Here is a 12,814-nt window from a genome sequence, read left to right on the forward strand (position 1 = left end):
TCAAACGAAAGGTGTTACTGAGCATTTTAGGAGGGAGTGGGCATTAGGTCTATAGGTGGACGCCTTTTCGAGATATCGCCATTAGGGTGGGCCAGGGGTGACTCTAGAATGTTTGTACGATATAGGTAAATAATGAAAGGTGTTACTGAGCATTTTAAGAGGGAGTGGGTATTAGGTCTACAGGTGGATGCCTTTTCGAGATATCGCCATTAGGGTGGGCCAGGGGTGAGTCTAGAAGGTGTTTGTACGCTATGGATATCAAATTAAAGGTATTAATGAGGGTTTTAAAAGCGAGTGGCCCTTAGATGTATATGTGAAGGCGTTTTCGCGATATCGACCAAAATGTGGACCAGGTGATCCAGAAAATAATCTGTCGGGTACTGCTAATTTATTTATATTTGCAATACCACTAACAGTATTCCTGCCAAGATTCCAAACGCTGTTGATTTCGCCTTGTAGAACTTTTTCATTTTCTTCTACTTAATATGGTAGGTGTCACACCCATTTTACATAGTTTTTTCCAAAGTTATATTTTGCGTCAATAAACCAATCCAATTACCATGTTTCATCCCTTTTTTCGTATTTGGTATAGAATTGTGGCATTTTTTCATTTTTCGTAATTTTCGATATCGATAAAGTGGGCGTGGTTATGGTCGGATTTCGGCCATTTTTTATACCAAGATAAAGTGAGTTCAGATAATTACGTGTACTAAGTTTAGTAAAGATATATCGGTTTTTGCTCAAGTTATTGTGTTAACGGCCGAGCGGAAGGCCAGACGGTGGACTGTGTATAAAAACTGGGCGTGGCTTCCACCGATTTCGCCCATTTTCACAGAAAACAGTTACCGTCGTAGAATCTATGCCCCTACCAAATTTAAGAAGGGTTGGTAAATTTTTGTTCGACTTATGGCATTAAAAGTATTCTAGACAAACTAAATGAAAATGGGCGGAGCCACGCCCATTTTTGAAATTTTCTTTTATTTTTGTATTTTGTTGCATCATATCATTACTGGAGTTGAATTTTGACTTAATTTACTTATATACAGTAAAGATATTAAATTTTTTGTTAAAATTTGAATTAAAAAAAAATTTTTTTTAAAAAGTGGGCGTGTTCTTCATCCAATTTTGCTAATTTTTATTTAGCGCATATATAGTAATAGTAGTAACGCTCCTGCCAAATTTCATCATGATATCTTCAACGACTGCCAAATTACAGCTTGCAAAACTTTTAAATTACCTTCTTGTAAAAGTGGGCGGAGCCACGCCCGTTGTCCAAAATCTTAAATTTTCTATTCTGCGTCATAACGTTAACCCATCCACCAAATTTCATCGCATTATCCGCCTTTGGCAATGAATTATCGCATTTTATCGGTTTTTCGAAATTTTCGATATCGAAAAAATGGGCGTGGTTATAGTCCGATATCGCTCATTTTAAATAGCGATCTGAGATGAGTGCCCAGGAATCTACGTACCAAATTGCATCAAGATAACTCAAAATTTACTCAAGTTATCGTGTTAACGGACGGACGGACGGACGGACGGACATGGCTCAATCAAATTTTTTTTCGATACTGATGATTTTGATATATGGAAGTCTATATCTATCTCGATTCCTTTATACCTGTACAGCCAACCGTTATCCAATCAAAGTTAATATACTCTGTGAGCTCTGCTCAACTGAGTATAAAAAGATTCCATGTAATTTGTTTTGGTAATTTTATGCACTAATGTCAATATCGTTCCGCGCCGGAAGATCAAATCAGCCGTTTATTTTGAAAGTGGCATAAGTCATTTCATGTCGTTTAGGTTCAGTGATAATTTGTTTGTATCTCTCCTCGCCTCCAGTTTGTTAGAGTCCAATATCCAAAAGATGTAATTCTTATTATTATTTTATAATTGTAGAACCATCAATATATGCATTCGTTCAAAAATAACAATGCATTTAAGACCATGAGTTGGAAATGACTTATGCCACTTACAAAATAGACGGCTCAAATGTCAAATAATATTAAAAAAGTACTGTTTGGTTCAACCATGAGTCGGTAGAGACAGGTGGAGGAAGACCTGATCTCAGTTATCGCGAAACGATATAACTGATATGACGTAGTGCCTAAAATAATAGTTTAGCAATTTTTTTAAAGAATATACACCCTGTAAATAAGAATGAAAAAAGAAAGAAATTGTTAGTTTTCGTCAACCACTTACCGAAAGTGTTAATTTTCATAGGAAACTTTAAAAGAGCTAGATTTATCATACATTTTTTACTGCATCTTTTTCTCTACTCATTTAATTAGACTTGTTTTATTTTACCATTATTAATGACTTTATAACATTCTCCTCTCTTTCAGATAATTTGGATATCTAGTTTGGGATCTTCTTATAATTGTTCATCAATATATTTGCACAGATCTCTTTCTGAAAAGGTAATTTTCTCAAGTGTTTTCTGTTTTCTCAAGTGTTTTCTGTTGTAAGCGTCAATTAATAGCGATTGAAACTGCTCATAAAGTGATCTTCAAACTGCTCAAACAGCAATTTTCTTACTGTGATCTCAAAAATATTTTCACTGCCTCCGTCTGTTTAATCAATTTTTACTTTAACTTATAATGTCTTGCAATTTTGTTAACTGCCAAGTGAAAGGTGATACCGAGCGTTTCGTGTCGTGCTGGCTTTGTAATGAGCTTTCTCATATGAAGTGCCCTACTTTGACAGCAAAGTTGTTTGATGCGATCAACGATAACAAGGGCGTGCGTGCGTTGGTCGTGCTTGAAATGCAGATCCACGGAAGTGGATCTTTTTAAGCTTTTCAAATATACCCGAAACCCATTCTCCAAAATCGGTACGGAACTTTGTACATTGGGGGATAAATTCAAGTAGTATGAAAACTTGTTTAAGACTTTTAAATGTATTACCGATTTAGCTGATAATGCTATTAGCGACAGTCGTGACAGCAAACGAAATCGAAGTGATGTCTCGGCTGGCGTACTGTTCCTAGACCCCGTTCAAAGCATCCAGAACCCAATCTTTCCTGCACCCAGCACGATAGAATTAATAAACTTAGCATCTCCCAGTCCACATACAGTAGAGCCTTCAACATCAAAGGCACCTCCAACAAAACCAGCAGCTAGAAAACATATTGAACCTGCAAACCGTTTTCAGGCGACCGAGCCTGGAACTAGGAAGTTGGTTGTAGTCCCTCCTAAAAATTGATATTCGTATCAAGATTCGAGAGGGATACTACTGAGGAGGATCTGAAATCCTATATCTTCTCAAAAAGGAAAATCGATCACGTAACAATTCGGAAATTTAATTTTAGTTATGAAAGAAACGTATCTTCCTTTAGATAAGATGTACCTATTGAACATTTTGACACTATCTTGAGTAACGATTCTTGGCCCTCTGGGGCACTTGTGCGGGAATTTGAATAAAGGCGGAATAAGAGTATTCCAAAATTAGCAAAGATCCTCTTAATAACACTGAGTCAAAAAACTGAACATAAAATCTGCTTTAGATATATTTTACCAAAATGTTAGAGGCTTAAGCACCAAGTTAACAGAACTGTTTTTAAAATCATTTAACTCAAGTTACGATATAATTTCTTTAACCGAAACCTGGCTGAAACCTCATGTTTTTAACTCAGAGATACTCTGTAATGACTACCAAATGTATCGAAATGACCGCCTGAACAGAGTTGGAGCTGGAGTTCTGCTTGCTGTACATTCTTCAATACCACCTGAAGAGATTAGCGTACCAGCCAGCGATACAACTGAGTTGTTGTGCATACGCACACAACTAGCAAATATCCACATTTATTTCGCCATCTGTTATACCCCGCCATCTTCTGAACTGTCCATTTATATGTATCACATTTCCTAGCTAAAAACTGTTTATTCGATGCTAAAAGCTTCCGATTCCATTATTGTCTTGGGTGACTTCAATATGCCGCACATATCATGGTGCATCTCTGACTTTAATATCGTACCAGTTTCGTCAAAGTCTTCCAACAATGAATTTCTAGACGGAATATCTGAGCTGTGCCGTCAACAAATCAACATCCAATCCGATTCCAATATTCGGAAGAGTATTAGATTTAGACTTTGTAGATGATAGGTCTAAATATTCCATTAGTCGATGCGAACCCATTATTGAACCTGAAGATGCTTACCACCCTTCCCTCAAAATAGTTTACGAAGTTGTAAGTAATGCTTGTAACAGCGGCAATAAACGATATAACTCCAGTTCCCGCTTTGACTTTGGGAAGGCCAATTTCAAAAAATTAAATCGTGATCTATCTCGAATAATGTGGCCAATATTTAATGCTGATGTGGAGCAAGGCGTTTCTCACTTTTACAATACCATTTACTGTCTTTTTGAAAAATACGTATCTAAGCGGATTTGTGTACATTCCGATACAAGCCAAGTATAGTTCACTAAAGAGCTAAAAATTTTAAAGAATAAAAAGTCTCGATCTTTCAAGTTGTTCAAAAAGACGGGTTTACATAACCATTACTTACAGTACTCGATTCTACGCTGCAAGTATTTTCAATTGAACAAAAAGTGTTACAAAGCTTATCTTTGTAAAATGAAAAGAAATATAACTTGCAACCCGAAGATATTTTACGGATTGGTAAACTCTAAACGCAGGGTGAAAGGGTTTCCATCATCCATGAAATTCCAAGATAATATTTCCAGCGATGATCAAGAGATCGCCGGCTTCTTTGCGGAATTTTTCAAACCAAATTACTCAGACCAACGTTTCGTCTAATAAATACCCATACAATATTGATTAATTTTATTCAATCAGAGCTCGATATATATCTTCAGAAGGAATATTATCTTATTTAAAAACTTTAAAAGTATCATATACATACGGCCCTGACAAGATCCCGACACACTTTCTTAAAAAATGTGCGGCAAACATCTTTCAGCCGCTAACAGATTTATATAATTTATCTTTAATTTATGGCATTTTCCCAACAATGTGGAAGGAATGTTTTTTCATCCCGCTTCATAAAAATGGAAGCAGGTCTTCAATAGAAAACTACCGGGATATAGCAAAGTTATCAGCTATCCCAAAGTTATTTGAGGCTATTGTTACCCACCACCTAACATTCTCTATTTCCCCCATAATTGCAAGCTCGTAACATTGGTTCTGTAAGGGCAAATCACCTATCACCAATTTATTAGAATTTACCTCCCACGTTTCTAATGGATTTCGAAAAGGCCTTCACACTGATGTAATTTACACCGATTTCAGTAAAGCTTTCGACAAAGTATCACACCCATTACTTATTCATAAGCTCGGTCAACTCGGGTTTCAACCCCGTGTTATATGTTGGATTTCTTCGTATCTTGGTAATCGTACGCAAAAAGTTATCTTTAAAAATACACTTTCTGGGGTCATCAATGTTTCTTCTGGGGTTCCTCAGGGTAGCCATCTTGGCCCGATTCTGTTCTTGTTGTTCATAAACGATATATCTAATACAATAAAATACTCAAAAATTTTGATGTACGCAGACGATGTAAAACTTTTCAAATCATGTGCCTCGGTTGAGGAACATTCCTTGCTTCAAATTGATTTAAATCACTTGGTTCCCTGGTGCAATGTAAATTATATGCCGCTCAATCTCAAAAAATGTAAATTCATTTGTTTTTCTCGGAGAATTTCGCCACCAGCTTATATAGAAACTGTAAATAATTTTATTGACTTGGGAGTCATGATGGATTCCAAACTTAGTTTCAATCTTCATATCAATGCTACAGTGAATAAAGGCAAAAGTGTTTTTGCATTTGTTAAATGGTGGTCAAAAGAATTTAAGGACCCTTACATAACTAAAGCACTTTTTACAACATTAGTTAGGCCAGTACTAGAATACGGCTCAATAATTTTGAATCGGCGTTATCAAGTCGATGCACACATGCTCGAATCAATACAAAAACAATTTTTACTATTTGCCTTAAGAAATTTTCAATGGGACTCTTTAACTAATCTTCCACCTTATACTAATCGATTAAAGCTTATCAGTCTTCCAACTCATGCTAGTCGAAGGGAAATGCTTGGTGTAATATTTATGTAATGTAATAGTCAAAATATGGAAGCGTTTCCACCCCACTTATGAGGTAGTGTACTTAGGGCGTTTTTTATGATACTGTTTAGTTTGTAACTATTGACAAATAACGGGAGTCAACGAAAACTGGAAACAATAAAAGCGACGTCAATTAGTTAAAGTAATCAAATCCTTCTTGTTCTTTTTCTTCCTCTTTTTGTTGTTGTTGTAGTGATAAGGAAACTCCCTCCAGTGTTTTGGGGTCCTTTACTGGTACGTTCCGGTAACAAGCACCATAAATGTATTAGAACGACCATATCGGGAACGATTTAGTTTGACCACATGAAACCTTCTAGGCCGGAAATCCTTCCCACCCATAGATCCTTGAGGATCTTGGGGTCGCGAAAGCGTTAATAGCAACGTATAGCATGCCATCTCGCTGGAATTAAAGGAATCGTCCACTGTTGATGATTCAGCATAAGAACACGACCGGCCATGACAATTTTTACATGCCAGAGAACAAAACCCTCCAAGTGTTCTAAAACTACATTTATCGCTGCAACCTGGTTTGGAGTTGCCAAAAATTGTGTCCATCAGTTTTTCCGGCGCAGGTGAGAGTGAATTTCGGACTGGTTCGTGTATATTGTAGACAAATTTCCAACCCCACTTTGTAGGGTCTAGCTGATAACCAACCAAGCTGATGAGCAGCAACTGCGGTTGGAGGAAGACAAGCTAATCGAATTTGTTTTTTTATTTTTTATTTTTAGTATTTGAACGAAACCTTCATATCGATACTTATCTAAGCAAGTATTTTTTTTAAAGGTTCCGTTGTTGAGTTGAATAATGTTTTTAAGAACTTTAGCACAATGAACTAAATCTTGTTTTTCACACTTTTTAAAAACTGCTATTTTACCTCTGCTTTACTCTGTAAAATGCATATGTCGTATCACAGCTAGTTATTGCGTGTAAAAAAACCACAAGTATAAAACCAGAATATGTAAACGCTGTCAATCCAGCGAGTAAATTGAATGTCGAGAAACTCGCGAGATTTATTAGTATTTCGAGATACACGAGAAGCGGAGCTCTCCAGCTCGCGGGTTCCGAAACTATCCCTTGTGTACGAGAAGAAATTGAAACCTCTATTTGGGAGTACAAACTTTTTTGTACTACATATATGTCCAAACCAAATTTGTTTTAAAACTTTAATTGTACCGGTCTTCTTCACTCTTAGGAATTTTCGTGTAGTTTAGCATACAAAAAAGGTAGGTTAGGCTGTTTAACTTCCAACAATAACTAGAAGTGTAAAAAGTACTTAATAAGTTTTAAATTTAAACATTTATGGTATAGTATTTTAGTGTAATAATGCTTACCCTTTGTTTAAATCCACAACACTTAAGCGCTCATTTAATTTTAAATAATATAAAATAAAAAAAATAAATATAAGGCGCGATAACCTCCGGGTAGGTTTTAGACCGAGCTTATTTTCCAATTTGCGTCGTGCTCCTTTGAATTTTTCCTACAAATTGGCGGAACGGGACTTACTTGTTTTATGCCGACTCCGAACGGCATCTGCAAGGCAGATGAGTTTTCGCCGAGAGCTTTTCATGGCAGAAATACACTCGGAGTGTTTACCAAACACTGCCGACGGGCGACCCCGCTTATCAATCTAAAGTTTTTTGCAACAGCGAATTTGTAATTTGTACATTAATTTTGGTTATAGTATATAAATAAATTTCAGTGCTTTTTGATAACAAATTCGCTTGTACTTCATGCATTAATTTTTTATATAGAATACGGATGAGCTTTTATGTTTTTGATAACAAATTCTTTGTAATTTTATTTCCCTTATATTAGGTCGGTTGCATGGCTGTCCGCATTTTTAATACAAATCTTGCAATCGATTTTTAATTAACTTCTCATAGAGCTACAAACGTGAAAATTCACATATAGGTTAAGTCACCGTGACAAAGGAACAAGAGGGAAAAATCCGATAGATCGCGCTTGGATCGAAATAATTAGATGAGAATTTGGAAATTTGAAACCGGCTTTTAAGTAACTTCTCGATGACCTAGAGACTTGAATTTCAAACTTAATTCAGAGGCCGATGACTGTATAAAACATAATAGCCATCATCCCGTCGCAAAGATCCTGAACCATATAAATAATTTTGCATGTAAATGCAATAACAGTGATTTGAGCGAGATAAACCCAGATAGAAGTCTGGTTCAATTTGTGAGATAGATAATTTGTTAGTTTCTTATCTTTAGTTTGGCAACGCTGCCTTTAATAAACCTACTTTTTTCACAAATATATTGGGCTTCTTGGCCTTTAGTTAAAGGAAATACAATGGTGACATCTGACTATTCACAACTCATGTGTACAAAAATATCACGACCCCTGCTTCTCAAGTCTCGCAATGATCCAGAGCATTCCCGTGAGAATTGAGCGTGATACGGAGCTAGAAAACTCACTGGATGATGGCTGATATAAAAAGTTTTGATAGGGGGCGCCCGGATTGGGATATTAAGAAAAATCGTACAGAACGGGGGGATCTTGCGATCAATTTTCAAGAGACTTCCCATTGAGCTACAATCTTGGAACTCCATCCAGCTACTCACTTGCAGCAATTCAAGCTTGGCATATATGAACAATTTACAAGTAGCTTAAAAACTAATGTAGCGTAACTTATTTTTCTGATATGTACTATATTGTATACATACATACATGTATTGTTTTCATTCTGAATTAATAAATGTAAGTTTTTCACCTTGTAATAACTAAGGCACTACTCTTTTTCACTAAAATAAAAAGAAAATAAAAAAATTTAAGCATTTCCTTTATATAAATGGACAAAATCAGCGAAAAATGTGTCCTTATATAAAGACATATTCTTGCTGAACTTTGGTTTTAAAATTTTGACATAGAAATTGTAAAAATATTTATGAGAGATAAAAATATAAAGTGGATTTAACAAAGTGTGATTGACAGTTGAATATGATTCTCTTGTAGGGGACTACTATGTCAAAGAAATGCATTTATTTTGTATTTAATTGCCCAAGACATATGCCTTTCGCGTTAATAATCTTCCCATTTCCAGAAATACTTTTTGTTAGGATCTAAAGCTTAGATACACACCTAACTTACTCGAGCCGTAATTCAATGTTTAGCATTTTCTCGAAGCTGGTCTCGAAAGGGCTTTCTGTTTGAGTTTCCAAGTCGAAGACATACATAGTATTTAGCTCCATTGTGCCCAACTTAAAGGACTCGGTTCAATTGGAATGGGGACAGCTCCTGGATACAATGGAGCACGTTTGCAAATTCTTAGATCTGACGGAAAGCTGATAAGATCAGTTTCCTTAAAATAATTTTTGGAAAGGCGTGGTGAAATTGTTAAAACTTTCATTGGCTGGAGTTTTGGAAAAAAAACCGACTACTTTGCTGTCCTCGCTGTTGTAACACACACCACAATATTCATACCATGTGCTCCTTTTCATACTTCTACCTCCTATGATCTAAGTGGATTTGTAAGGGGATTCAAGGGGTCGCTAAGCACAATAAAAACCTGTATAGCCTTAGAGCTTACCGCTACAACGAAAACAACATGGGCTTATAGGTTGCGAAATATTGTAAGTGTACTGTTCTTAGCGTGTTCTTATCGCAAATGATGGTATTTTATTTTTTTAAATATTCTGAAAGCGTTATGATTTAGGTATTGTTTTCACCAACCTAACGTTGTAAACCTAGCTGTGCCTGATTTTAATGAAATAAAATGTGTAGCGCTTTTAAGTTTTAGTAAGGAACAGTTCCAAAATGTTCGTTGTGGCAAACTCAGTAAATCGTAAATGAAACTAAGCAACTGTGTTAATGCTATTTTTATAGATGTTTGCCTTTTCCCTAAACGTTTAAGCTTCATACCAGAGCCTAGGTTCAGTAAATTTGAGTTTTGAACTCAGACTAAAAATCAAGCGTCCTAAAAGTTTAAACTTTTAAATAACTGAACTTTATTACATGTATGTAATTAGGTACGGGAAAATAGTTAACAGTATTTTGATTGAAGTTTTTAGTTCATTGTTATATTTCTTAGAGACACACATGCATTTGGAATAAATTTTATTTGCTCTACAAGTCACAAAAATCTATCACGAAAAGCGTTTGATAACCGATCGAAATATCTAGCCACTAAAACACAACTTTTTTTCTGATAAGTCTGTTGTTTCATCAAAAATGAATGACAATGTGTTTCCCAAAGATTCAACATTTCTCTTTTTAATGCCTCGCCTAAACTATCTCCTAGGTGAAATGTCATTGTTCTGCCACATTTTATTGACTGAGCAATTTTCGTGGTAAGAGTTCGGTTGAAGTAAATTGAAAACTATATGTGGGTTAATGAATTTCTGGTAAATTTTATTAGCACTATTTTAAATTTTTTTTCAGCGAAAAAGAAAGAAAGGCCTAAAAAGGACCAAAATTGAAAAAAGGAACCAGTGGACATAATGGGGTTGGATTTGAATATTTTTGGTCTAAGTGGACCAAAGTGGCAACCATGGTAGTGACCTGTAAAGCTGTTGCATGTTAGACAATGGTTCTGGCTTTGGTCTTAATGTGATAAAGGTACCGACAACGTTCGGGTAAAGCTGCTGTCCCGGCCTTATCGATTATTTAGCTCTGTCTAACATGTAATTTTTTTTAAGTTTGAAAAAATGTCGTTTGTTTGGGACTATGATCTAATTCTCTGTTATTTCGATATTAAGTTTTATGACATTAATGTAGATCCTGGCCCTCCCATTTCGCCAGATTACCGAATTCTGGACGTAAATAGTATTTTATGTGACTTGGCCCATATTAACTAGTCTGCTTGTGGGGTCTGAGTTCGGTCTATGAAAAACTAAGATTCTTGAACGAAATTCCCGTGGCTATCGTGGTAGATCTCAAGCACAATAAGACGTACTCCATTAGGAAAAAGAACTGCCGAAAAAAAGCTTGTCCGGAAAGCAACCATGGAGAAGAGCAAATATTATAGTATAATGTTGGATATATTGTTACGGAGTCATGTTCACTGGCGCAGTTTTTAAAAACTTTGGTGTGCACGTAAGTTAGAGTTTCGAATGTTCCCTCTGTCCAGGCGGCGTTAAAGTTTTCATGGCTGATATACGCTTACGGGCTGCCCGAAACACTGCCGAGGATTCACCTTGCTTAAAAAAAACTTTCAAAAGGAATTTTTAATATTACTTGTCTCGTAACTTGAAATTGAAATATCTTAACACTTCTGAAAACTTTTATTTGCATAATTCATTGTCCTTTTCAAATTACTATGAAAAAAGGCTTAAACGATGACGACAAAAATACCAACGATTACGCTCATGCGCACACCTTGTAATGCTTGACAAGCAACCATTTCTGCGTCCATTATCAATATGCTCGAGCTGCCGCTGCTCATGACTGGCGTATCGGCGCCTACATTGGAATATACTTGTTGCCGTGCTTGAGCCTGTCACCAAGCCAATTGACAATTCAATTGACGGTAAACAAGCGATTTCTGCGGTAAACATTTTCAGTTTATAATCCAAATAAGATGTTCATAGTTTACTAAAAGGTAAAGCAGCATTTGTGAATAAGTGGAAGGAAGACGAGTATAGGTAAACAAATAAAGGTGTCTAAGTTCGGGAGTAACCGAATATTATATACTCAGCGTGAGCTTCAATTTACATTTCATTTCAGATAAATTACTTTTCTATATAACACGTGGCACCGCCCGTTTAAAAAAAATGTCTCCCTATTGCCTCTTACCATAAAACTTGATAAGTGAAATATCATTGATTCAAAACTATTTTTTGCTAAGTTATAGCTTATTATTTTCGTCTACGACCCTTTTAAAAATCTTTTATATAAAAGTGGGTGTGGTTTTTAACTGATCTCGTCCTTTTTTCTAGAAATATTTCCTGCTATAGGGAAAATTTGACTACCTAATTTTATTACGATCCGTTAATTTTTCTTCGAGATATGGCTCCTGAAACATAGAAAATTGCTTAGTCATAAAAGGGGCGGTGCCACGCCAATTTTTTTAATTTAAAGTTTTTCCTATTTATTGTTATAAATCCACTTGGGAAATGAAATACCATTGATATAAAGCCCTTTTTTGCAAAGATATAGCTTATTTTATTCGTCCACGAATTTAAAAAAAAAAAGTGGGCGTGGTCCTTAACCGATTTCGTTAATTTTTCTTCAATGCATTTCTTATAGTAAAGGCAATCTCTCTGCCAAATTTTGTTACGACAAGTTTAACGGTTTTTGATTTATGATTAAAAATATTTGAAAAATTTATTTTTCACGAGTGGGAGGTGCCACGCCCATTTTAAAAAATGTTTCCTAATTTTTCTCAAGAGTCTCAATATCAGTCCACATGTCAAATTTCAACATTCTCGGTGTATTATTTACTAAATTATCAGGTTATTTGTGTTTTCCAGAATTTTTTATATATAAAAAGTGGGAGTGGTTATCATCCGATTTCGCTCATTTTCAATACCAATCTATTCTGGGTCCAGATAAGCTAGTGTAGTGGTGAAGATATCTCAATATTTACTCAAGTTATCGTGCTAACGGACGGACGGACGGACGGACATGGCTCAATAAAATTTTTTTTCGATACTGATGATTTTGATATATGGAAGTCTATATCTATCTCGATTCCTTTATACCTGTACAACAACCTTTATCCAGTCATAGTTAATATACTCTGTGTGCAAAGCACGCTGAGTATAAAAATCAAAACT

The 12,814-nt window shown here is 35.6% G+C and overlaps 1 protein-coding gene across 6 annotated transcripts in view; it reads left to right on the plus strand.

The window, feature by feature from the left end:
• Nucleotides 1-12,814, plus strand: part of Antp (Antennapedia) — a 971,420-nt gene that overhangs the window by 251,820 nt on the left and 706,786 nt on the right. For 5 of the 6 annotated variants that reach the window (XM_067760255.1, XM_067760264.1, XM_067760257.1 and 2 more), the window contains one exon: nucleotides 2,349-2,423. The exons of the other annotated variant lie outside the window; for it this stretch is intronic. The gene's annotated coding sequence lies outside the window, so the exon portion shown is untranslated. The remainder of the gene's footprint in view (nucleotides 1-2,348; nucleotides 2,424-12,814) is intronic. 6 annotated transcript variants of the gene reach the window in all.

The sequence above is a fragment of the Eurosta solidaginis genome, chromosome 1 (assembly GCF_040869045.1).
Source record: "Eurosta solidaginis isolate ZX-2024a chromosome 1, ASM4086904v1, whole genome shotgun sequence".
In the NCBI taxonomy this organism is placed as follows: Eukaryota; Metazoa; Arthropoda; class Insecta; order Diptera; family Tephritidae; genus Eurosta; species Eurosta solidaginis.